This window comes from Euprymna scolopes, chromosome 8, assembly GCF_053919585.1.
Source record: "Euprymna scolopes isolate OS-2025 chromosome 8, ASM5391958v1, whole genome shotgun sequence".
In the NCBI taxonomy this organism is placed as follows: Eukaryota; Metazoa; Mollusca; class Cephalopoda; order Sepiida; family Sepiolidae; genus Euprymna; species Euprymna scolopes.
The window spans coordinates 103,033,853-103,061,352 of record NC_136489.1 but is presented as its reverse complement, the minus strand read 5'-3'; the positions used below and the strand labels follow the sequence as shown (position 1 = coordinate 103,061,352).

Genomic DNA, 27,500 nt, shown 5'->3' with positions numbered 1-27,500 from the left:
GATAACCGCCCTCTCTAAACAGCTGGATTAAACGATTTTGTTGCTTTCGTTTTATGACACGTCTCTGTCGTCTGTTTCGGGTTTTTATATGTCATAGTATTTATATGATGACAATTTTTTTTTAACATTTCTCTTCAAATAACTGATTTTTCATCCTCGATTTTTTTTATCCCATAGTAAAGTTGTCATATATATTTACATATTATGTACATATTTTTATAGATTATATGCATTTTGTACTAAATAAGGTTCGCGTATTAATATCGAAAAATCTGACGTGAAGTTGGGTCAGGTTCTGGATAAGTACCACATGTGCCCGTCCATTCGGTCGTGAAAATTAGAGTTAAATACAAATTTCTGCAACAAAAAAGTTTCATTCTAAAACGAAATTATTCTTGGTCTTTATTAAGTAGTATACATATAAAACCTCACGCATTAGAATTGAGGTTCTATTTGCGCGTGTGTTTAGTTTTTACATGTATTTTCTTTTTTGTTTTTTTAATATATCAGGTGTGAACAGTAATGTCGGTATGTGTAATATGCATCACTTCTGTTTTCATATGCAGACTGAAAAGGATTCTGCTTTAAAATTAAACTATCTTAGCTGAAGGAATTATTTGCTAACGATAATTAAAATGATGCGGACGCTCGTGCACGCTGAGACGAAAAATAAACATCTCAGAAAGTTAAAAATGTCCACTTTTTCATAAAGGTTTTATATTCATATAATGTCTTTTGGAAACATTTTTTTTAATAAAGATGACATTACCTCTCGAAAACATTTATATATGTATGTATGTATGTATGTATGTATGTATGTATGTATGTATGTATGTATGTATATGCGCGCATATATGCGTCTGTAAATACACATATATTTGTATATATGCATACATATATAGTGTATATATATATATATATATATATATATATATATATATATATATATATATAGTAAGTTATAAAATGTATATGGCGATTAAGCTACACTGAATATTCCACGTTTCATCCACTGTAGGACTCTTAAGCCTGAAGAGTCCTAGAGTGGATGAAACGCGGGATATTCAGTGTAGCTTAATCGCCATATACATTTTATAACTTACTAACTAGCTCTACCTACGTATTGAGCACTTTTGAAGTAAATACTTTAATTTACGCATAAATCTATACTCCGTATATAAATTTATGTGAGTAAATTAATTAGTTTTATATATATATATATATATATATGTATATATATATATATATATATATATATATATATATATATATATATATATATACGGCACAATTACGTTGACGCACTACTTTTCATTAGATCAACGAAATTAAGCAAAGTTAAACCTGGCCGGTATCAGATGGGTGGCTATTTAGGAATACTAGGCCCTGTATGTAGGAGGACGTTGACACTTCCGGGAACTCCTATATACCAACTGGCCTCAAATTGTATCGACGCTGTCATGTCTCTTTATAAAGCAGATTGGGACGAGAGAGAGAGAGAGAGAGAGAGGGGGGGTAGTTCTGCGCAAACTAGCTACTCTTTAAACAAGATCCCGGCGCAAGTTATCCATCATCCCTCGGATTATCAGATAGTCTTCATCATTCCGACGAATGAATCGCACTTTATGTATACTATGTAACAAGTGTATTATATGTGCAATTACATTGTATATAACATAAACTAAGAAAAAGCGTTAAGGATGCTCTGAAAAACAACTTAAAACTACTTGTGATGAATGTGTATAACAAGGAAGCACAATCAGAAGATCGATCAATATGGAGGGAAAACATCAGGGAAAGATGTAAGTATTTTTAAGAGCGCCATGTAGATCACGATGTCTTAAAGCGTTTTTTTTTTAAGAAAACAGTATAAAAGTATATTGTCAGAGAATATGCTACAGGAACTGAAGTGCACTATATGTGATAAGTTTCTTATGTGAAAAGTTGGATTTTTAAATCATCTCAAATCACACGCCCAAAGACGGACTTAACTTAAAGGGACGGCCAGAATCTTTAAAGGATCTCTCGGTTGGAATATCTGAGTTAGCGGGTGAATGTATACGGTAGGCTCCATCCTCAGCTTGAACAAACTTATGAGAAAATTAAAAAGAAAAAAAAAAGAAACAATTTCTTGAAGAGACTACAACAGCACGATCATCAATGCTAAATTTTCACATTTGTCTTCTAATCAGCAAATCTAAAAGTGTCTTGACAATACATTTGGGGATTCATAGTGTTAACCTCGAGCACCGTTACCAAAAAGTTTTTGCGTCACATACTTGAAAGTTCATGAAATAGTGAAGCTGAATTAAAGAGCCACCCAGATTCACATAACGACACAGCAATCAAATGAAAGATGGTAAACTTCTATCAAGAAAAAGCAATCATCATATATGTATTGTATTGTATATACATATATATATATATATATATATATATATATATATATATATATAACTACTTCATTTAATCACATAAATTAATATACGAAAGTATAAATTTATGCGTATACTTTAAGTATTTACTTCAACAGTGTTCAATACGTAGGTAAAGCTAGGTAGTAAGTTATAAAATATATATGGCGATTAAGCTACACAGAATATTCTGCGTTTCATCCACGCTAGGTAAGCCTGATGAATCCTAGCGTGGATGAAACGCGGAATGTTCTGTGTAGCTTAATCGCCATATATATTTTATAACTTACCATATATATATATATATATATATATATATATATATATATATATATATATATACACACTTGACAAAAGTTTACCATCTCTCTATTTAATTGCTGTGCAGCTATGTGAACGTAGGTGGCTCTTTAATCCAGCTTCTCTCTACACTATAACATGAAAGTTAGATATTAAATAATAAGGTACACTAAACTTCAAGCCTTGGTCAAACAACTAGTTTAGGAGAAGAAAAAATCCTAAATAACTTCAGTTTTACTCTGCTTATCCAAGCTTTTCTTTTCTAATCATCGTTAAATCGTCGTTGCAAAATCAGAAGAGATGCGGTTCAGAATTGTGTAATCCTTGCTTTAAGAGAGAGGAGTATCCATTTTCTCTTCAAACCTGAGCGAAAACCCTTGATATGTTAAATGATATTTAATATTATAATATCGTTCAAATGACTGGCTTGTTCATTCGTGCATGTAAAAACCTGACGACGTCATGTCGTGTAACGTACAGGTTGCAAAGTAGCACGTTCACCCTACCAGCTTCAATTATCTAAACATGATCATACTTGCTTTTCACAAAGTGAGCCGCGAACAGAGTTGCTGTTTAATTTCATAAGCTTACTATAACGCTACACAAGGGAGCAATTGTTTTGCCTCAAAAGCAGATTAAACGTGGTACCTATTTATTTACATATCTCTGCGAAACACTATATATATATATATATATATATATATATATATATATATATATATGTATATATATATAACTACTTAATTTACTCACATAAAATTAATATACGAAAATATAGATTTATGCATAAACTTTAAGTATTTACTTAAAAAGTGTTCAATACGTAGGTAGAGCTAGTTAGTAAGTTATAAAATGTATATGGCGATTAAGCTACACTGAATATTCCGCGTTTCATCAACTCTATGACTCTGCAGGCTGAAGAGTCCTAGAGTGGATGAAACGCAGAATATTCAGTGTAGCTTAATCGCCATATACATTTTATAACTTACTACTATATATATATATATATATATATATATATATATATATATATATATATATATATATATATATATATAAAGAACTGCATTCTTTCTTTGGGTTTATGGAGAAGTTTCTAAAAATTTATATTTAAAATAAATTTAAATAACATAAATATATTGTTTTCAGGTAATGGTCTAAAGTTATTCAATAAAACGAAAACTAAAATTCGCATTTTTTTTATTATTCAGACTAGTGTTTTCAACGTTTCAGTTGATGGAACCTTCGAACTTCTCCAAGTGTATATTGTTGAACATGAGAATTTTTCTGTCCAACTCAGGAATTTTTCTGTCGAATTCGAGGATCTACACCGAATTTTGAACGGAACCCTTTATGTAATCCACGGGGTAACATACTCTATTTCTGTCATCCATGACCGGGTAGAAGTCTTAAGTAATTCGCAATTGTATTTTAAGTATCGCTCGGACTGAAGATTGAACCTTCAATCTCCAAGGGCATGTGGCGTAACGGATAAATTACTTAGTAAATTCAGTTGCAAGTTAGATTGTTCTTAGTATTTATTTATTAGTAATAATTTTTGTCTGCAGTCGTAAACCCCAATTACTGGTTTGCTTGGTCTGGTATAAATATCGCTATAATACAAGATTGTTAGAGTCAAAAAAATAAATCATCATTTGAAAGTTTAATTCGATACTTACTCCCTTCTTCTTCTTCTTGTTCTTCTTGTTCTTCTTCTTCCCCTCCTCCTCTCTCTCTCTCTTTCTTTACTCTTTGTCTCTCTCTCTCTCCATATATATATATATATATATATATATATATATATATATATATATATATATATATATATATATAACTACTTCATTTACTCACATAAAATTAATATACGAAAGTATAAATTTATGCGTAAACTTTAAGTATTTACTTCAAAAGTGCTCAATACGTAGGTAGAGCTAGTTAGTAAGTTATATATATATATATATGTCTATAGCTTAATCGCCATATATATTTTATAACTTGTATATATGTATATATATATATATATATATATATATATTTCTTCTCTCTCTTTCTTTACTCTCTCTTTACTCTCGCACCCCATCCACCTCTCTTGCTCCTCTCTCTATCTTTAATCTCTCTTCCAACTCTTTTAGTCTCTCTCTCCCCTTTAGTTACTCTCACTCCCCTTTCTCTCCTTGGTTCTCTCTCTCATTCTCTTTCTCTCTTTCTCTTCCCTATTTCTCGCATTCTCTCTTTTTATTCGCTCTCTCTTCCTTCGCTCTCTCTTTTATCTTTCCCCTCTAACTCCTATCGCTGTCTTTTCTGTATCTACCTGTATCCACCCCCACTCTCTCTCTCTCTCTCTCTCTCTCTCTCTCTCTCTCTCTCTCTCTCTCTCTCTCTCTCTCTGTTCAAAATATGCTTTTTCGGCGTGTTTTCCACTTGATTAGCTCACTCGATGCCTCTTGAGTTAGAAAAAAGTAAAGACCAGGTGATAAATGCGAAGTCGATTTTCACATCTGTCGAACGACGGGTATTCGCCACCCGCTTCACCACCGGCCAAATCGTAAACGCCCGACGACCTGCGTGTCACGGGTGGACTTAATGACTCGCTGGCCATAATGACGAAATAAGCCTCACATCCGGTAATTAAGAACGCCGAAAGAAGAAGAAGAAGAAGAAGAAGAAGAAGAAGAAGAAGAAGAAGAAGAAGAAGAAGAAGAAGGAGAAGGAGGAGGAGGAGGAGGAGGAGGAGGAGATTGGGAAAGGAAGCAAGAAGAAAAATTAGCGCATTTTGCCGCTAACACTTGATTGCCTGCCTGCGTGAAAAAATTGCTGTTGGCATCAGCAATCGACAAGAACGTAAAAGGCGCCCAGTTGAGGCAGTTCTTTTAAAGGAAATCCAATATTAATGAGGAAGAAGAGGAAAACCATTTGAGAGTAGTAAACACAAGAAGCCAATTATTTGGTTTATTTCACCTATACACATTTGTGGATGTTGTTAGAGATAGGTACTGCTAAAATCAATTTTTTGACAACTAACGCAAAACACCACTTCTAGTTTTTAAATACCGACACTTCCCCCCAACAATCTAGAAATTATAAGATTTAGTAAAAATGTCCAGAATAGATAAATTCATAAACAAAATAAATAAATGAATAAAGCAATCAATAAGTAATTTATAGCAAACGCAGCATAATCAAAATCTCTACCGATTCGTATACTTTTGACGTATAGAAACATTTTGTAAATTTTTTTTATTTCGACATTTAATTTCAACGAAGGAAAACCAAAATGGCAGCATAGATATCGTTTAACTGGCGAGGTTATGCTGAAAAGAGTAATAAAAAAAATAATTTTTACAAAAAACTTATTACGCTTCTATTAAATCTAAGTCCCAGTGGCAAGTCTCTAAAAACGATGTAAAATCACATTAATCGCCTAAATTTAGCAAAATTAAAACATCATCTTGGTTGCTATTGCTGTTTGCTGTGAGCCAATGAGACATATTTCATCGAAATAAAATTTAGAAATAAAAATATCAATACTAGCGTGAAGACCGTGTGTTGTTCCTATTTACAATGCCTCCCCACGGGCAGAGTTAGACACCAGGGTCGTTTTTAAAAGTGGAGAAAAGGAACAAAAAACAGATACAACACTTTGATCTTGGCCAGAAGGCCAAGTTCCCGATTGAATGAGGATCATTACTATGTATTTTTTTAGTATTCTAATAAAACCATATTACTTTCTTTGTTTTTTACTGCCTTTCCTTCCCTGTTTCACCCCTGATATACTTGGAAGAAGCTGAAATGTTGGAAAACTGTCTGAAATAGTGTCCCATACATATATGTTTTAACTTTAATTAAAATCGGACATATTTTATAGTTTTATGAGAGTTCTATCCCCATGGATGACGAAGTCGCGTAGATTTTCGACGCATGCGTAGTAAGGTGGAGATTCGGAGCTACTTCCTTTGACTTTTACGGAGAATTTTATCCATATGACATCAATTTAATCGAACTAGAATATATGTGAACCTTTTAAAAGAGGTTCAGTTCCCATAGCCATTTTTAGAGTAGCAGGGCATTTAAAGATTTGGGATTACATCCCTTGTCTTCTCCAGAAAAGTTAATGCATATGATTTAAATTTCATAAAAATAGGATATATGTAAAGTCTTCCATGCCTTTATAGCCTCCTTAGATGTACACTCCCATTGTTTTCTCTGTTAATTCTTTTACATAAGAATACGCTTTTATATTTTATATAGATTATTATCTGACACTCTTTCTATATAACACACAAACATATACACAAAGACATTGAGCGTTATATAAATAGAGATATAAAGGAATCGTAATTACATTTTATATGTGTACGGCTAAAGGGCAGAAAATACACGAGATGCATTTAAAAACGTAATATTATCGAATTCAATGTGACCCTTACATTGACCTGTAATATTCATATTCTTTGGGTCACCAGAGATCAGATTGATATGGACAGAGGTTAAACATTTTGTTTTAATTTAACTGGTAGGTGTTTCCAAAAAACTTATAACTATGTAAATCGGTCATCTCTCTTTTCTTTTCTTTTTTTTTTGTGTGTGTGTGTTTTGTTTTCTTTTCTGTCTAATATATTAAACCAGAAAGGGAAAGAGAGGGGGAGAGAGAACAAGCTATGTTCATGTTCCGTTCATTCTCCTCTAGGATCCTCCGACCACTCCGTCGTATCAGTTAAGATAAAAACGAAATGTAATAAGTCCCCAGACGTACCCCTCCACCGTACTGTATACTGATACTCTATGGCTGACTGGGATAGCTTCCGTACATTCATATCTGATTTACCTCTGCGCTCCATGTTTAAAAAGGAAGTGTCCTCTATAGTATTAGATGTGACCGAATGGTTACTTGTAGGCATAGACCAATTCATACCATCGAGAAAATTCCAACAAAAACCTACCAGCCAGCCATGGTTCTCCCCAGAATGTGCTGCTGCTATCGCGCACAGAAATCACTTTTTCCATAACTACCAACGTAACAGATGCACTGAGACTAAAGCTGCTTTCAGGACTGCCAGCAACCACTGTAAAAGAGTAATAAAAATGCAAGAGAGCTATATGCCCAGTCTGTTAAATCCAAGGTAGCTGATCAGCAGCTTGGTTCCCACCAGTTTTGGCAAATAACAAATAGGATCCTGAACAGAAGTGTGCGTTCTATCCCAACTATCATCAATGGACCTGAGGTCATCTCGTCAGCATCAGACAAGGCCAAACTATTTGCAAAGAACTTTGCAGCTAATTCTACCCTATGCGACGAAGGCCATCAACTCCCCATATTTTCTCCTATAACACAAAACACGCTAGGTAACATACAAATATCCGTGCATGAGGTCGCCAAGCTAATCAAGAACCTTAATTCCAGTAAAGCAACTGGCCTTGACGGCATCCCAATTATAGTGTTAAAAAACCTTCAACCAGAACTTGCTCCCATACTTACGAAACTGTTTAAGCGCTGCCTTAAGGAGAAGTGCTTTCCAACACCCTGGGAAACCTCACCAGTTTGCCATGTATTTAAGAATTCAGGTGATAAGTCATCTCCCTCTAAGTACAGACCAATAAGTCTCCTGTGTGTTATGAGTAAGTTGCTGGAATCCATATTGAATAGAGAAATAATAAACCACCTCAACAGAAACAACCATCTTAGTGACACACAATATGGTTTCCGTTCTGCAAGATCTACCGCAGATGTGCTAACGGTTATATCCCACAGGATTAGTGAATCTCTTGACAAAGGCTTCCTTTCTAGGGCAATTGCTCTTGACATATCAAAGGCCTTCGACAAAGTATGGCATAAGGATCTACTTCTCAAGATTTCCAGCTACGGTATTACTGGAAATGTTTTCTCAATCATTAAATCATTTCTCTCCGATAGGCTCATAAGAGTAGTGGTCGATGGACAAAAATCAGAGGCCTGCAGTATTTATAATGGAGTCCCTCAAGGGTCAATGCTGGGCCCAGCTCTCTTCCTGATCTACATCAACGACCTCCCTAAACACATACTTAAATCATTCGTTGACATCTATGCTAATGACACGACCATCTACGGCAACACATCAAAGGCTGTAAATGACAAAGTTCTCTCTGATTCTCTCTCCTCTGATCTTGAGCGCGTGGTTCAGTGGCATGTTACCTTTAATGCATCTAAAAACAAACTCCTATTCTTACATCATCAACGCTCTGATCCCCATCTGGCATCAATTGGGATGGATGGCTCTCGTCTGGGAGAGGCCCCGTGTTTTGACAAGCTTCTGGGTTTGACCTTTACTCCTGATCTGAAATGGAACACGTACATCAAGTCTGTTGCCAAGGTCTCTGGAAATATAGTGGGATCCTTCTACCGATCCAGAAGATATCTCACTACTGATGCAATTCTCTATCTATATAAAAGCCAAGTACGTCCAAGGATGGAATACTGCTAAAAAACAGCCTATCTTGCTTTGACAGAGTACAAAATCGACTTCGTGGCTTAGTGGGAGATGCCCTTTTCTCTACTCTGCAACCTCTCTCCCATAGAAGAGACGTTGCGAGCCTATCCTTGTTTTATCGTTATTTCCATGGCAAGTGCTCGTCTGAACTCCAATCTCTGGTCCCCCCTCGCCAATCTTTCACGAAAAACACCCGTCTAGCTGAATCCACTGTGAAAAATTCCCCCCACTCTTTATCTGTGCCTAAATCAAAACGTGGATTCCATGAACAAAGCTTCTTTCTTAGAACTGCACGCCTGTGGAACGCTGTTCCGTCTGCCTGCTTCCCACCTGACTACAACTTGGATGTCTTCAAGTCCAACGTTAACAAATTCCTAATGAACCACCCCCTTAAGTAAACACTTTCAAATCTCCACACTAACGTAATGTACTTGCAATAACCCTTATCCCTGAGTGGCTTCCGGGCCTTGATAAGTAGTGACCACCGTGTAAAAAAAAAGAAAGAAAAGAGAGAGAATGAAAGAAAAAATGATGTACGCGCTTTATTTAAATTGCCTCCGGATAACGCCTTATAACTCTGCTTATATTGCTATTAATAAGAATAAATAAGCATATTATTCAAATAAGAATGACGTTGAAATATCCATGCACTGTGTGTCCTCGTTTACTTGCCTCTCTATGGGGACGGAGTGTAGCAGTTAACAAACTATTTACTATAAGCAGATCAATGCCCGGTGTCAAAGTGATTCGGCTACACTGACCAATCGGTTGGCAGGGCGCATTGATTTGAGCTGTCCTCTTAAGGACTATTTTTAGCCCTTTTGGATCTCAGCTGCGATCGCCAGAAAGACGCCAGCAAGCGACCTATACAGACCTCTCTCATTCACCCCCTCCCACTGCTACTTGTTAACGACTGCAGTATGGTGGCAGACACGACACCTTCAAGCAGACATTTACACTTTCTTTCTTTCTCTCCAGTTTGAGATACAGTCTCGCTTTTTTTAATAAACCTTTTATTATTGTTTTGTTAAAAAGCAATGTCGTTTGCCCTTGTGTTTATTTAAGTAATTATCAGGAGAGAAATGCACAACATTTCCCTCCTATAGGAGAACTCCAGCTTCCAAAAAAGGCAAAAATTGAAATAAAAACAAATGGTTCTAGTTAGAAGGATTTTTCCTTCATTGACGAAGGATAAAAAATACTCTGCTACTCTCTAAAAGAGCAATCAAAGTTACATCAAATGTTGTAAATAAAATCAAGTAAAACTAACTTTAATTTTAAAGGGTTTCTGCTGAATTAAATTAAATTAAATACATAACTGTCTTTAACACTTAAAGATAACAAATCTAAATTTAATTTGTTTTATTATTTGAAAAACTTATTTGCAATTGTAGAATGATGCATGGATTAATTGAAAGCATTTTTGATGTTTTTTTGCGTAAGGAAAATCCCTTAACAAATTGAAGATGTGTTTGAACGGCCATACAACAAATACTATTGGCCATTCAGAACTGATATTTGGTGGACAGGTCAGACATAGATTGAAGTTTATTTGCACCAAATATGGTTGGATTGCAGAAAGGATTGTGGATTTTATTAACGATTCTATGAGTGGTTTGGGGGGTAATCACTCTGAAATATAAATTATCAACACTCATTTCGAAATTAAGATGAGTTGCGCAATGTGGCAACTGCCATACATCAAAGTAAAGCTAATATTTTATCGTATTCTGCGTTTTCAACCATTTTTTTTTTTACTCATTACTTTCTTATTCATTTCTCGAATGTTTTTTATACTAAAGTTGAGTTGATGAACACTTTTATCTCTAAGTCTATTTCTGATTGAAATATATAGATATTTCAATCGCTCATAATTCATGTTTAAATAATCCATGGATCAGGGAATAAGTTGTTTTTTTATTATTCATTTTACTTGTTCTAGTGAGACGTAATTTGACATTTACTCATCAAATTAGCAATCTCTTATTAAGCTTCCATCTTATTATAACTCTTTCTTATACTGTGTGTGGTTTGACCTCCATCTTGCACTTATTTCATACAGTGTATATCACTCTCATTCCCCTGACTCTTTCTCCAGCTCATGCGCACTCTGTCAAAAGTAATAAACGACCTAGAAAATGGAATATTGTCAGAGTCCATTATAAATTATAGAGACTATCTTCTCGGCCGATGCAACCTCTGACCTTCTTCCAGTTATCTTGTTGAACTCAGAAATCTTTCTGTCGAACTCGGGAATCTGTACGGAATTTTGAACAAAATCCTTTATTTAATCCACGCGGGTATCATGCTCTCGTTCAATGAGCCGTGACCGGGTAGAATCCTTAAGTAATTCACAATTGTGTCTTTCGTATCGCCTGCACTACGAATCGTAGCGTAACGGATAATGTATTAAGTAAAATTTAGTGTTAAATGACACTTATCTGAAGATTGAACGTTCAATCCTCAGTAGGAGCGATACTAAGAATATATTAATAGCTGAAAGGACAAGAGCATGCTACCCTTGTGGATTACATAAAGGATTCCGTTCGAAATTCCGTTCGGGTTCCTAAATTTGGCAAAAAGATTTCTGAGTTCGATAAGCTACACCTGAAAAAAGTCGGAAGTTACATCGGCCGAAACCTTGTGAGAAAAACAACCAAGATGAGAACAGTAGTTCGAATAATCCAAACAATCCAAACTTTCAATTCTGACCTGAAAAAATGCAGAAATGTATCTTTTCAGTTAATGATATAGTTTAGTTTATAGCTAGAGAGCAAACAGAGTTAATGAAGAAGAAAAAAAGAGAAAGAAAACAATGGTGATATAATGAACAAAAGACTAATTTTAGATTTTGACCTTGTATTTTTATTTAACTGCTTTACTCTGTGCACATTCATTTTTCCTGATTCACACAATCTAATCTGGGTTCAACGGGTGATTCAACTTTTTTCTAGTATTGAACTAAAGGTAAAAAGCTCGATAGATTATTTTTTCTTGATCTCAGATAATTTATGTAAATCTGCAAATTCTTTGCTCTGTTCAAAACTTTCTAAATATAAAACTGCCGTTGACATTAAGTAAGGATAATAATTAATAATCCACATTTTTTTCTGACAATTTACCTGAAACTAAAAATAATTTAGGATTTATGAACTACTAGCCTGTGTGCCCGGCATTGCCCGGGTGTTTGGAGGTATATATTGAGCAAAAAAAAAAGTGATAGTAAGCAGGCAGGCTCGAACCCGTACTGCAAAAGAGGAAAATAACGTGAAAATAAAACGTGGCGTCTTTGTTGTTGTGTCCATCGTCAAACCGGAAGTGGCGAAGGTTTATAGTAAGGCTAGTCAACCGAAAAGAGGGGATGACTTTCGAAAATATCGGCGAAAAAAGCGACTTTTCCTTGTAGAAAAGTGCCCAGTTGAGGGTGAAGGAATAAATATTCTTAGTCAATTTTTCGATATTTTTCATCTAAAGGGTTGTGCTTCAAATCGATACTGATTTCGTTAAAATCCGTGGTCTCTGTCGAAAGTTTTAGACAGACATACATACACCCATACATACATTTAAACAGACAGGTGATATTTATATTATAGAAGATGACGTCTTATAGTCAAATGTAAAATAGCAGAAATAAAATCCAGGTTACAACTGAGTCATTTTGGGATTCGATTCATTTACTCAATCTAAGATAATTTACAATCGTTTTCATGTGATTCCACAGTAATGACGTAAAATGGCGTAGAACATAACATTCTAAGATACAAAAACAAATTGAAGTATTAAAAAGATAAAAACATACCTGCGCATGTATAGCATGAAATATTTTTTGGGGATATTTTTAGCAGAACGATTAAATTCTCGGTCACCGAAAATTGAAAAAAAAAAAATTTGTTTTTTTATTATTCTAAATTATTTCAACGCAGCTGAAATGGTTTTAGCGCTAAAAATTAATGTGGTTTTTACACTACATTGTCATATCACATTGTCATAGTGTAGGGACGAATTATAATTCAATAATCGATAATTATCGGAATCGAAAATGAAAAAATTGGAAGATTTTGGTTTATCAGATTCGGTATCAGAATCGGAAATTTTGTGCCTAATTTCCGATTTCAAAAACGACTCTTTTAATTGTTTTATTTATTTATTTTTATTTGTTTCGTTTAAAACTTAATTTCCCATTGCTGGCATTAATGATGAAATATAAAATATTTATTGATTTTAAAATACCAGTAAAACTAATATCTATTGATCACTCCCACATGTATTTTTTTATGTTTGCGAAAATATATGCACATATTACATAGATTTTACGGTAATCCAAACATTAAAACATCTATAGGTAAATATTCGGAGTTGTAAAAGAATCGGAATCGTTAATTGTATCGGAATCGGGAATTTAGTACAAAATTCGCAATTTTATCGGAATCGGAAAAAATATTGGAATTGTCCCATCATTACTCACAAAACATAGTCATAACTTTATTTTGACTTTTAATGGAATTTTCCAAATGCTTACTTGAAAATTTTCCAATTTCAGCATAGTTTTAACACATTTGCGTCTAAATATTCCTATAAACATTACTTATTTTACTTGTTTAATATTACAAATGATTATAAATCAAATCCCAAACATGTTTTTTAATGTGTACTTGACATTCCAGACTGGAGGATACACTTAACAAAAGGATACACAGTAACACATACACTAGACACTCGTTTTATTCACATTGGGAGACTAACTTAATCTCTCAATGTAAATAAAACGAGTGTCCAGTTCCTACAAAAATTAACAAAAAAAACTAGGGGCAGATTACTCTGACCCTTATACAATCATTGAACAAGACACACACACACACACACACACACACACACACACACACACACACACAAAGGATTTATGAGTCCTACTAAATTTATAATTTCTACCGTAGCTTTGTCCATAAAATGAAAAATGTCACTCCACCCTTATTTTATTCGATGTCTATCATTCTTTATTTTTATCCTCCCATATCTCTCTCCCTCTTTAAACAGTTGAAACTTATATAGAAAAAAAAGGAATAAAAAGATTAGAATAGTCCAATATAAACAAACGAGAATATCATCACAAGAAGTATTACTATTAAATTAGTAGCTGAAGAGAAATATATATATAAGAGAGCGAAAGAGAGAGAGAGAAAATATATCAGACAAGAAAAAACTAAAATAAGACTTTATCGTTTTACTTTTAATTTCTCTGGCTCGTTTTCCCTTCTTGGTGTATAAACAGGTAGCTTTGTTTTAATCAGGTTATGGTTAGATGTATTTTCTTTTATTGTGTTTATATTTTAAGTATTAGATTGATTTTTTTTATTGATAATCATTATATACATAAAACCAAGGTCACCTTTTAATACACATATAAGGATGACTCACCACCCTCCAAAAATGAAAAAAAAATGGAACTGAAATAGAAGTCGACCGAATCTTTGGCTATTAAAAGCTTGGACATTGGATAATAAAAACAACGGTATGAATAACAAAGAATCTGCTTGATTAGTTCGAAAACTTAATATCACGTGTTTATATAAAAACACACGGTAACATCAATTCTATGCATTATCCTGGCGAGTCTTATACGAAAATGAAACGCGCAAAATTCTGTGTAACTTAATTGTCATATGTATTTTCATAAATTAATATATCTATATAATTATAAAACTCATATCAGTTTGCTTGCTTGGGCGTTTAAACCGTCCATCCGGTTTCTGACTTCTCGTTTCAAAAATTTCGTCTGCTTACCTATTTCAGAGGGTCTCTCTGTCTTAAGTCCGATATTAAAAGCCACTGCTGCTATTCAAAGCATACAAAAGGTTAACAACATTTTTTTTATTTTAACTTATTTTAACATGTTTTCCTTACAAATAAATGTAATTTAACCGCGTTAAGTAAAAAAAAAATGATTTAAATATAAATATACAATATATAACTATACTCATATTTATAACGATATTTATTGCTTTTTAGTAGCGCTCCTGTGGATTCTGACGATTTATATTTTCAGGCCTTACTTAAAAAATATTTTCTATTTAAGGAAGGGGAATGTAAAAACTTGGTTTTAGTAGTGCTTTCAGTGGGCCTCCTTAATTTTAATTTTAATTTCAAGTAGTGCTTTGGAGGCTTCCTGATTTTTATTTTTTTTACTTATCACTTAAAAAAATGTTTTCTCAAGACAATAAAAGACAATATAATCTTAAAATCATTTTTATTTTGAACATTTTTCATCTTATCTTTTAAGGGTCAACGAGTAGACTAGTACTATTAAAAAAAAATAACGCGGGTCGTTAAATGCAAAAACACCTTTTAAAAGTCGTAAATGAATAAATAAAAAATAATGACGGGAGGGGGGGCAGAACGAACTTTTATCAAAGTGAAAAATCGACAAAAAAAAGACAACAACAACACCAACACCAACAATAATAATAATAATAATAATAATAATAATAATAATAATAATAATAATAATAATAATAATAATAATAATGGGATAGGGGGCCATAACACCAACGTAAAATCGGGACTGTAAATCGGTTTTGAAAATGGGGGATCAATTTACTAGAACGTTGCATGTGAAATTGAACCCCTTCAAAATCTTTAAATATTGATTTTTTTTTCTATAATCTGGTAGGTTAGTGTCAAATAATTCGCAGAAATAGTTGAAAAAGACGAAAAATAAAAAAAATATGTAAGAGGTGCCGATTGTTTAGGTGCACCTACATATTTTTGAAAAATATTTCCTTTACCTAAGATGTGCGTGATTAAAACTAGAATTTGATTTTTTTAAACTACGTTTTTTGTGTTCAAAATTATTTATTTTGGATTATTTTATTTGTATTTTTCATTGCGAGTTGGAATTGTTTTCAAACAAAAAAACAAAGCAAATATATTTTTTCTAATGTAAAAAAAAAACAACTACTTGATCAATTTACATATTTAAAAAATATTTGTTTTTTACGACTTAACCCAGCGTAATTTACCTCCTAAGAAGAAATCAAAATCTACTTTTATTTGGCTAATAATTATAATTTAACATCTTAGCGTGGGGGGGTCACTTTCCTATATAAATTTAACGTAAAATGAGATCCCACTTTTGGCGATGTAGCAATACATGTAATCGTTAGTATTTTTCAAGTTTAGTGGCAGAGGATAGGGACAGCAAGAGGAAATGTGGTGGGGTCATAAGTTCCACTTCAAAGCGTGTGTAGGGGGACTTTTCATTTTTTTTTTTTTTTTTTGTTAGACTTTCTTAGAAAAGGTCTCACCGTTAAATATTACTAATTAGTTAATTATTATTTCCTGATATTTTTAAGGTTGTTTATACACACGCGCGCGCGCACACACACACATACACACACACACACAAACTAGGGTGAACCTGTACAATGCACACTTCTCTCTTGTATATTTTCTTTTTCGTTTTTTTTTTTCAATTTATTCCAATATATAAAGGATTTTTCACTTAATTTAAGGGCAATGATGTTAAGACCTTTATTATCCAAAGTATTTAGTATTGTTTTGACGGGTCGCCATGTTTGTTTTCGTGCATATATATATATACATACATATACATGCATATATACATACATATATATACATGCATACATATATATATGTATATATATGTATGTATATATATATCATATATATAAGTATATATATGGATATGTATATATGTATGTACATGTATATATATGTATGTATATATATATATGTATGTATGTATATATATGCATGTATGTGCATATATATATGTATGTATATGTATATATATGTATGCACATGTATATATATGTATGTATATATATGTATGCATATGTATTATATATATGTATATATGTATATATGTATATATATATGTATATATATGTATATATATGTATTATATATGTATATATGTATTATATATATGTATGTATATACATATGTATGTATATATATGTATGTATATATATGTATATATACATATATATGTATATATATGTATATATAGATATGTATATATATGTATGTATATATATATATGTATGTATATATATGTATATATACATATATATATGTATATATATGTGTATATAGATATGTATATATATGTATGTATATATATGTATATATATGTGTATATGTATGTATGTATATATGAATATATGTGTATATATATGTATATATATGTATGTATATATATGTATATGTATGTATATATATGTGTATATATGTATATATATGCATGTATATATATGTATATATATGTATGTATATATATGTACATATATGTGTGTGTATATATATGTACATATATGTGGGTATATATATGTATATATATGTATGTATATATATGTATATATATGTATGTATATATATGTATATATATGTATGTGTATATATATGTATATATATATGTGTATATATATACGTGTATAAATATGTATATATATATATATATATATGTATATATATACTAATGAAATTATTCGACTTCAAGCCCTTATGTGCATATTTGTTACCGTCATCTTAATTACACATTTTTACTATTAATCAATTAGTGTCAAGTACTAAAGCGAACTTTTTAAGCATTTCTATTCACAAAATTATTTCATTATGGAATTACAGACAATAAACTTCATTTCCGGTCTTTTGTAAAAATAAATTCATTTTTAGTCGCGTGCAAGCGACTCTATATAAGTCACTCCGTCGGTCGGTCGGTCGGTCCGTAACACGTTTGTGCTAGGCCTTTTGACCAAGATAAAAGTGTAGTATCTGCTCCTGCGGATACTGCAAGCAAAGACCATATGTCAGGGCAACCCCACATATAAGACCTTGGTTAATGTAGGGGCAACACTTCATACCAATTGTCACTATCCCCTACTCCCCGGTGAGTTGGTCCCCATTTCCCTTTCACTTCTCACATTAAAAATTGGCCTTGTGCCTAATTTGCTCGGTGGGGGAGCAAATAAATACCAACCCCACATATATATGTATGTATATATGTGTATGTATGTATGTATGTGTATATATATGTATGTATATATATGTATATATACATGTATATATACGTATGTATTGCTCAATGTAGGGCAACCCTTCATACAAATTGTCACTACCCAGCTCCCCTACTCCCTGGGGAGCTGGTCCCCATTTCCCCTTCACTCCTCACGTTAAAAATCGGCCTTTTGCCTAATTTGCTCGGTGGGGGAGCAAATAAATACCAACCCCACATATAAAACCTTGGTCAATGTGGGGGCAACACTTCATACCAATTGTCACTATCCAGCTCCCCTACTCCCCGGGGAGTTTGTCCCCATTTCCCCTTCAACCCTCACATTAAAAATCGGCCTTGCGCCTAATTTGCTCGGTGGGGGGGGGCAAATAAATACCAACGCCACATATAAGACCTGGGTCAATGTAGGGACAACCCTTTATACCAATTGTCACTATCCAGCTCTCCTACTCCCCGGGGAGTTGGTCCCAATTTCCCCTTCACTACTCACATTAAAAATCGGCCTTGTGCCTAATTTGTTCGGTGGGAAGCAAATAAATACCCTTTTCTTGGCCTTTTGGTCAAGATGAAAGTGTAGTATCTGTTCCGGCAGATACTGCAAGCTATGACTAGCAAAGACCAGATGTGGGGGCAACCCCACATGCCTGACCTTTAACCAGCTCCCATTTCCCACCTCTCGGGAGCTGGTCCCCTTTCTCCCTTCCCCCTCCCTTCACTCCTCACATTAAAAATCGGCCTTGTGCCAAATTTGCTCGGTGGGGGAGCAAATAAATACCATCTGTTCTTACTACATGCTCTACTTATGTTTGTAACTTTGTGATATAAAGTGGGGGATAACTTTTCTGTATTAATTTAATGTAAAATGATTACCCACTTTACAACCAGTCTCAAAGCCATTCAAATCATTCTTCAGAACATTACAGTTGTTTTTGAAGGATTCCAGTTATTTTTTAAGCATTCAAGTCATTCTTAAGGTCTTTCAATTCATCCTTAAGTTCAATAAAGTCATTTTAGTTTATCTTTAAGAATTTCATGTCAATCCTACATTCACGCATTCATTCATTACACGAGAGCACACGACTAATGGCTATCGTCCTTGTTTCTTTTATCCGCAAGCAATGCTGTGTATTATTTAATACCTAAATAATTTATTCATGGCTATATTAAAAAATCTGGCAACCATTGTATTTTTTCAGTATATTTAACATTGGGGGATGTACTTTGATCACTCCTGATTTTGTTCGTTGACAGAGACCACTGTTCGTGGCTCGTAAGTAGTCAGTAACGTTCAGTTGTACAGGTTACCATCGTGGTGATATGGCAGCCGAATTTTCTGTTTTATCATATTTAGATGAAGAGTCAATGGAGTAATCTAGGTTGTTTCTGTGCGGTAACCCATTAAAATATTCTTAATCACTCAACTTATAATCGATCAGTATCATTAATACGCGGTAACCTATTAGTATAAAAAGGACAGCACTTCTGCATTTTAGCTTTCTTTGCTTTTCATTTGTGAAATATTCGATTTGGGACAAGTGGAGACAATCCGGACATTTTCTCTGAAAATGGACACAATCCTTTGTAAATAAACAAATAAAGTGTTTGGTGTTTTAATCTATTTCGAAATTTTAATTGACTGTTTTAAATTATTCATAAATCTTAATTTACCAATAAACCGTTCGTTGTTTTATTGTATTTCAAATTTTAATTTATTACGTAAACTTGTTTATTAAAAAAAAAGACAAAAAAAAAGTGATCGTTAAAAAAAACTTCATTTAATACCGCAAATGTTCCGGTAATTAATGTTTTCTGTTTTGTTAATGTATTTGTTCGAGTTTCCAGAAACTTTCGCAAACGTTCTGTAAATTTTAGGATTTACCGTGTTCCAAATTAGGCTCGTCCAAAACTGGAAACAAAAAAGAAAGTTAAAAGGCAGAAGTACGCCCCCCCCCACCCAAAAAAAAAAAAAAATAAAACTGACCAATAAGAAAAGGGGATTTTTTTCTAATCTTTAGAACATGTGCTTTGTTTCCTGAAACCGTTGATTTACCACCGACACAACATCTTGCGGTTGCGAAAGTTCGGCATAAACTCTAAATATTTATCCGCGGAATAAATCCTAATTTTCACCCGATCGTCTGTGTTTATATTTGTTACTTCTATTGGTGGGGAAGGGACGGGCCCTTATTGAAAGTTTTTCTCCACAAAAATCGTAAACCCCTCGGGCGCCATGACCTACATATTATCTTGCAGCTATACACTCAAGATTCGGATTTCATTTTTTGTTTAACTTTCTTTTAAGAAACTAGAATTTCAAAAATTCTTTAGAATGGAATTTGAGAACATTATTTATTATACAGAACTGATTCGAGCAGTGGATTCTTACTATTAGGAATCAAATTCCATAAATCTGGCCCTGAAGGCACACACACACACAGAGTCAAATCTTCCTTGTCCTTCTAATTTAACTAGGAAGTCGTGTTAAAGTATCTTCTATTAAACGTCTTCGCCATATTGTCACTTGCCTAAAGCATATTTTGCCAAACATAAAGCGTATGAACATTTTTTCTCAGAATCCGCAACGTATTCTTTTTTCTAAAGAGGTATATATATATTTTTCCTTGCCGCATTAAGTAGTCTGTCGCCAGTCTGATTAAAATCAATTTCCTTTGCTGTTTGTTAAACATCGTAGAAAATCAGATAGGAAGACTTACCCACTGTGCCATTTTCAGGAATTTTCTTTCTAGATTGTAACAAAATTTTTGGTAAATGTTTTTTGTTTTATTCGGTACTTTTTTTTCAAAATGACACAACTGGTAAATTAAGTTTCACCATATACGCGGGGGTATATGTCCGAAATTGTATTTAAATTATAAATGCCAGAGCTTATTCTTTGGAATAAACCACGTATTTGTATGATGAAAATATATTTCTGTGATTTATTTTAATTTAAAATTCACTACCTCTAAAAATCCATTTATATGTATATGTTCTACAAATAATGTTTTGAATTTGCAAATATTAAGCTCATTTTCATTCTAATCATTCAAAAGAAAAAAAAAAAGTAAACTATATTTTAATGAACACTCATAAGTGTTTTTTTCTTCTCCCAAACCTTTTTCATTCCATAAAAATATTCCAACATTTTTATTTTTTTAAGAGCATACATTTGTCTCTGAGGTGTTGGTAACGATCTTCTAATGTTAAAAAAAAACGCGTAAGACTCACTTTATATAAAAAAAAAAAAAAAATCATTAATAAAAACTTTGCGTGAATTAAATATATCTTCTGCTTTTTGAATGATAACTAATGGTACACACACATATTTATTTTTATAAATTTGGGTTTTTGTGCATTAATATTCTTATTAAAACCCCTTTTTAGTATTCATTTGCTTCCCCACGAAAGCAAAATATAACGCGAGGTCGTTTTTAATGTGGAGGAAAACCAGCTCCCCTAAAACAATGGCAAAAAGAGGGGTACTCTGGCAGTATCAAAAAAAATAGTAATTATCTCAGTGTGAAGAGTTTTCCCCTAGATTGACCAAGGACCAATTAACTTAATATAAGTGAAGCATCAGACCAGATACTACACTTTGATCATGGTTCGAAGGCCAAGATTAAAAGAAAAAAGAAGCCTTTTTTCTATCTGTTTTTTATTTACTTCCCCACTGAGCAAATTCGGCACAAGGCCGTGTTTTAATGTGAGGAGTGAAGGGGGGAATGGCGACCAACTCTCCGGGGAGTAGGGGAGCTAGATAGTGACAATTGGTATGAAGGGTTTCCCCTACATTGACCCAAACTGATTGCTCAAGAGCAATGGTCTGATGTGTGGGGTTACTCCCACAGATGTTCTTTGATTGCAGTATCTGATATTTATTTGCTTCTCCACTGAGTAAATTAGGCACAAGGCCGTTTTTAATGTGGAGAGATGGAGGAAATGGAGACCAGTTTCCCGGAAAAATGCAACTTTGCTATATGTTTGCATTCATCTGCAAAAGATCTAGTTAATTTGCATATTCTTTTAAACCTTCATTTTAATTAATTCCCTATTAGTTTTCTTTATTTTTAGATTTCTTATGAGATAACTATCATTAGTAAACTATTACGTGTAATTATATTCATGCAGATGTTCTACATGATTTATACTTGCGTAAGAAAGATTATAGTAAACACAAACCTCTTTTTATATGAATATTTATGTATGCTTATATATTTTTGTTTAAAAAGTTTGCCTAACAAACTCCTCTGATTGTCTGTGGTGTACGGACATGAAACTTATAGGGCATTCGGACTCATACGAAACTATATATTTGGGTTTTAGCCGGGGAAAATAGGGGCAAAATGTGAAAATTAGAAAAAAATGGAATTTGCCAGGTGAAGGTCGAACGACGACATTACTATTATGTATATATAACGTAATAGCTATTGGTTCATGCTTTAATTTTTAGCCTTGCAGCAAACATGTCTTCATTGCTCAGGCATTAACGTCAAAGGAAAAAGTAAATTGTAAGCTAAACATTTTGGTTTCGATTCTTAGTAATGGAGCACGAGTCATTTTTTCTACCTTTTAAATTATATATATATATATATATATATATATATATATATATATATATATATATTATATATATATATTATATATATAATATATATATTAGGTTCAATATCTCCATCTCCATATAAAATATTTTGACTGCAGAAATTCCTTCTGGACCACAGTATCGTAGGTTTGCAACAACAAATGCCACATAGAAATTTAATATGTCTAGACTATTATATAGGCTTCCTTCATTCGTGACAGACTATGGATACCCACCGTAAGGGTGCCTGCGCGTGAAAATTTTCTAGCAAGAGTTGCGCAATATCCAATACACCTCTTCTGAGTCGACATTGTTGTAATACCAGTGGCAAATGGAGGTTAAGAACGACTGGAAACAATGCCGAAACGAGCGGAAAGCACATACAGCGCCTAGAATTCCCAAATGGTCACTCATCTGGTACTAGCTAGGCTCAACGTTGCTTAACTTCGGTGATCTGACGAGAACCGGTGTGTCAACGTGATTGTGCCGTACATCTAGTCTAGACTATTAGCACTATCTTATGGAACTTTAGAACGACATTTTAGACACATTTAGTCGTTATAATAAAATCCCACATTTCATTCTAGGAGCAACATCATCACAATCGCAACCATCTTTAGAGGAGGTGTCTATTTATCTCTCTAAATATCCACTCCTCCTACCGCCCCCAGTCAACACTGGGAGGAAATATACACAGTGTACATATATTGGGCTGCACCCTTCATAACTGGATCATGAACTCCTAGTGTGTCTGGTCACGAATAGGCTCCTATATGGTTGACTATTTAAAAAAAAAAAAACACCCAATAATTTTATTATACCATATTTCTTCAAACTGAAACATAATTATCAAAGTATACTTACGCAAATAGATATGAAAAGTCTTTTTTAAAGTTTTGCCATATTTCTATGGAGTACAGGTGCGAACGCAGACCCCACAATTTTATTATACCATCCCTATTTAAGTTGAAACATACTAATCAAAGTATTCTTATGTACATCTATATCAAAAACACTTGTAAAAGTTTTTTTTTTTTAATTTTTAAATTTTTTATTTCCATACTTTGGAAGCCAGACGCGAACGCAGACCCCACAATTTTTATGAACCACCGTTCTGCCAGATCAAACATACCCATTCCTGATCCTCGATACATCTTCTATCATTATATGTAATCAGTTTTTTAAAATAGTCAACCATATAGGAGCCTATTCGTGATCAGACACACACACACACAGCCAGATGTTCAGCTTTATATATATATATATATATATATATATATATATATATATATATATATATATATATATATTCTCGGAAGTTCGAATGGAGCCAACGGGTGTAGCACGTTCTCGTTCCACCAGCCATGTCTGAGTAGAATCTTAAGTAATTCGCAATTGTATTCGTCTCATTGCTAGCACTGAGGATTTAACCTTCAACCGCCAGAAGAGTATCACTTACAACTGATTTTACCAAATACTTTATCTGTTGTACCCCGGATGCTTGCAGACAAATCTAGCAGAAATTTTGGGAGCCTTAAACTTATTCTTCATATGATTCTTAAATATCGAATTCTATAGAAATACTAGTTGTATATTTTTATTGTTTTTCTTCAATTATGCATACAAATTTGATTTAATAAAATTACGGGTACGTAGATGTTTAATATCAGGTTTGTGAAAATATATTTGGTTTAAAAAAAAAAGAGTACCAACGTAGGGGTAAGGGTTACTCTGCTTTCAATAGATAAGCCGATGGAAAAGCCACATCTCCCAGGAAACTCCTTAATCTCTAGCGATGATCTTTGTCAGTTATCTGCATTTTATCACAGAATGAAGGGGTGGGCGTTAATAGGTTCCATTTCCTCTCCAAAAACGGCTTGCGATTATAGAGACACTCACATCCTCTCTGCTTCGTATAAAGTTTTACTTTTATATTTTCTTTTATATATGTATATATATATATATTTTTTTTTTCGTTTAATAAGTTTGACTTTAAGCAGACGACGGATGAATCGCTGGCCAAACGGTTTCTACAAATCCCTGATGTCTTGGAGAGGGTTCTTTCATCTGTCATTTATCTTCTATTTAAGTATATAATAACATCCTGCCAAATATATGCGTGTTTCGCATGTTTTTAGATGAGGATTGCTAATTTGTATTATTTGGTTTAATCGAACTACTGTTCTCATCTTCGGTGACATTCTCACAAGGGCCGGAAGCATAAACGGATATAAGTGCTAAGTATTAATTCGTTCTAATTTAGTGTTCTGGAGGTTGAAGGTTCAATTCTCGGTGCGAACGATACTACGAATACAAATTACGAATTACTGGCATAACAAGAACAGTCCAATCTCGTGGATTAGATATGAGGCGCCTTTCGAAATTCCATACAGATTCCCGAGTTCATAAGATGCACCTGAAGAAGGTCTGAGGTTACATCGTTGTGAGAATAAAATCCGAGATGAGAACAGTAGTTCGAATACTCAAAATAATGCAAATATATGTCTGTGCCGTGTTTCAACATTTATAAAGGAAAACAAAACAATAACATGCATCCAGTTATAAAAGTGAATGAGGAATCTATATACCATTAAAAAGTAATGGTGTTTGAGGGGTGTTGTCTGTTCGTACATCAATGTGATTAGTTGATACGAAAGAATAGGCAGAGTACACATTACTAAAGCTGTAGTTTTTACGATGTTAAAGCGTCAAAACATTGAAAATGAATCTCACGTAAATCTAAAATATTTTTTAATCTTATAATAAATTAAATAAATCTATATAATTATAAAACTCAAATAACCTTGTAACGAGTGATATAACGCACTTTCCGGTTTACGACATCCGGTTGCACATGTGCGCATAAACATTAACTCATAACAACGCAAACAAATAAACACAAATCGCTCCTTTTGCAGATTTTGACCTGCACACTGCAATATTAACGTTATTATTTCGAAATTATTATTTAACAGGGGAAGAGTGGGGGCGTTTTGCAACTATTCTTTATTACAACTATACTGTCGCTATTTTCTTACAACTAAACAACTTTAACCCGTTGACAAACATAAGAACAATTGTAGTAAAGCCAAGACTGCTACTACTACTACTACTACTACTACTCTCTAGCCGTCCCTTTTTCTTTCTTTCCTTCCTTTCTTCTTTTTTATTTATTGTTTACATTTCTAGATACAAAATAGTTGTGTGAGAGCGGTGAATTTGTTGACACATTTACTAATCTGTTTCAATATTAGTTTTATTTTATTTTATTTATTTAGTTTTTTTGTTGCAGGTTTTATTAATTATTATTTTTTTTTTTAGATTTTAAGTTTCTATAACTTGGTTGAAGGATTCCAATGTGGGTTTTTCATTCTTGTATTCTCATCGGTAGGTCATGTGTGTTTTTGCTGCAAAATGACTTTTGTGGGCGTTCGATTCGTAGGAAAATCATGTTTAATTTTTGAGCGATTATTCGGAAAAATAGGTAACTTTACACGAATAGGGAGGATTTTTTTTTTTTTTTACATGTTTGTGTGATCCGTCCGTGATTTTTCATTTTAATACACTTTCATAGAAATGTTTCTGTTATGTCAAAAAAAAACTATTTTCTTTACGTCACAAGTGTCACGCTCATACATGAATTCCATAGCTAATATACATACTGACCCAACGGGTCACTGGTAGTCTACTATATAAATAAAACCAAACAATTTGTGTAATTAACCATTGTGTATAAAACCATTCTGGAAGAAACACAGAATAAACTTATTTATGCTCAAGTGAAGTTTAACTTCAACAAAATATTATCTAGCATTTTCTTCATACACTATCATAGTTTGGCAATTGGGTTTTTACGGCAAAGATTCGGCCGGCCGTTGTTAAAATATAGCAATGGACTTCATGTTTATTTTTTTAAATGTATTGACTAGCGGAATCTGTGGAAATTTCACAGGGGACGCATTCCTATGTAATATATTGATATTGGCATTCTGTAGATGTTCAGTGTAAATGGAGACGCTCTGATATTATTGTAGCTTTTTTGTTAAAACTGCAAAAGTATTTATCTAAGCTAGCATGAACGTCCGGCAAAGCCCGGTCGTAAAGTACGCTTAAATATGATATTTTAATTCTTACAGATTTTGTATATATTATTATAGATTTAAAGTTCTATCGATTTTATATATTATAAAGTTGCGACTTCAAAATTAAAAAAATATATCTATATGACTTGGGTTCATCAGCTATAATCGAAACCGAAACCAAAGCTTATGAGGAATTCTTGGTAAAATTATTTATAAAAAAATAGATGACTTAAGTGCCATCAGCTATAATCGAAACCGAAACCAAAATTATGAAGAATTCTTGGTAAAATTGTTTATAAAAAATTTAAATGATTGAGTGCCATCAGCTATAATCGAAGTCGAAACCAAAACTTATGAAGAATTCTTGGTAAAATTATTTATGACAAGAAATGGAAGTACATAACAATTAAACGATCCGAATGTGACACAGAAAATAACACGCACGCTATCGTATTGATATATAATGCATTATCTGTTTGTGTATTCTTTAATTCTCCATTTAAAAATTTATTTTAATTAATTATTTAATTTAGTAACTTTTATTTTTACTGTTAATTTCAACGATACATTAGATCTGCTAAATGACATTCTATTCTTTTATCTGTTTTATCTTTTTGTTGAGAA

General features: G+C 33.1%; 1 protein-coding gene and 1 pseudogene across 1 annotated transcript in view; one reads left to right on the top strand and one right to left on the bottom strand.

The window, feature by feature from the left end:
- The window catches only part of LOC145283688 (uncharacterized), a 224,633-nt gene that overhangs the window by 64,292 nt on the left and 132,841 nt on the right, over positions 1-27,500 (top strand). The gene's annotated exons all lie outside the window — the stretch shown is intronic.
- On the bottom strand, positions 23,172-23,288 carry LOC145284149 (5S ribosomal RNA; annotated as a pseudogene).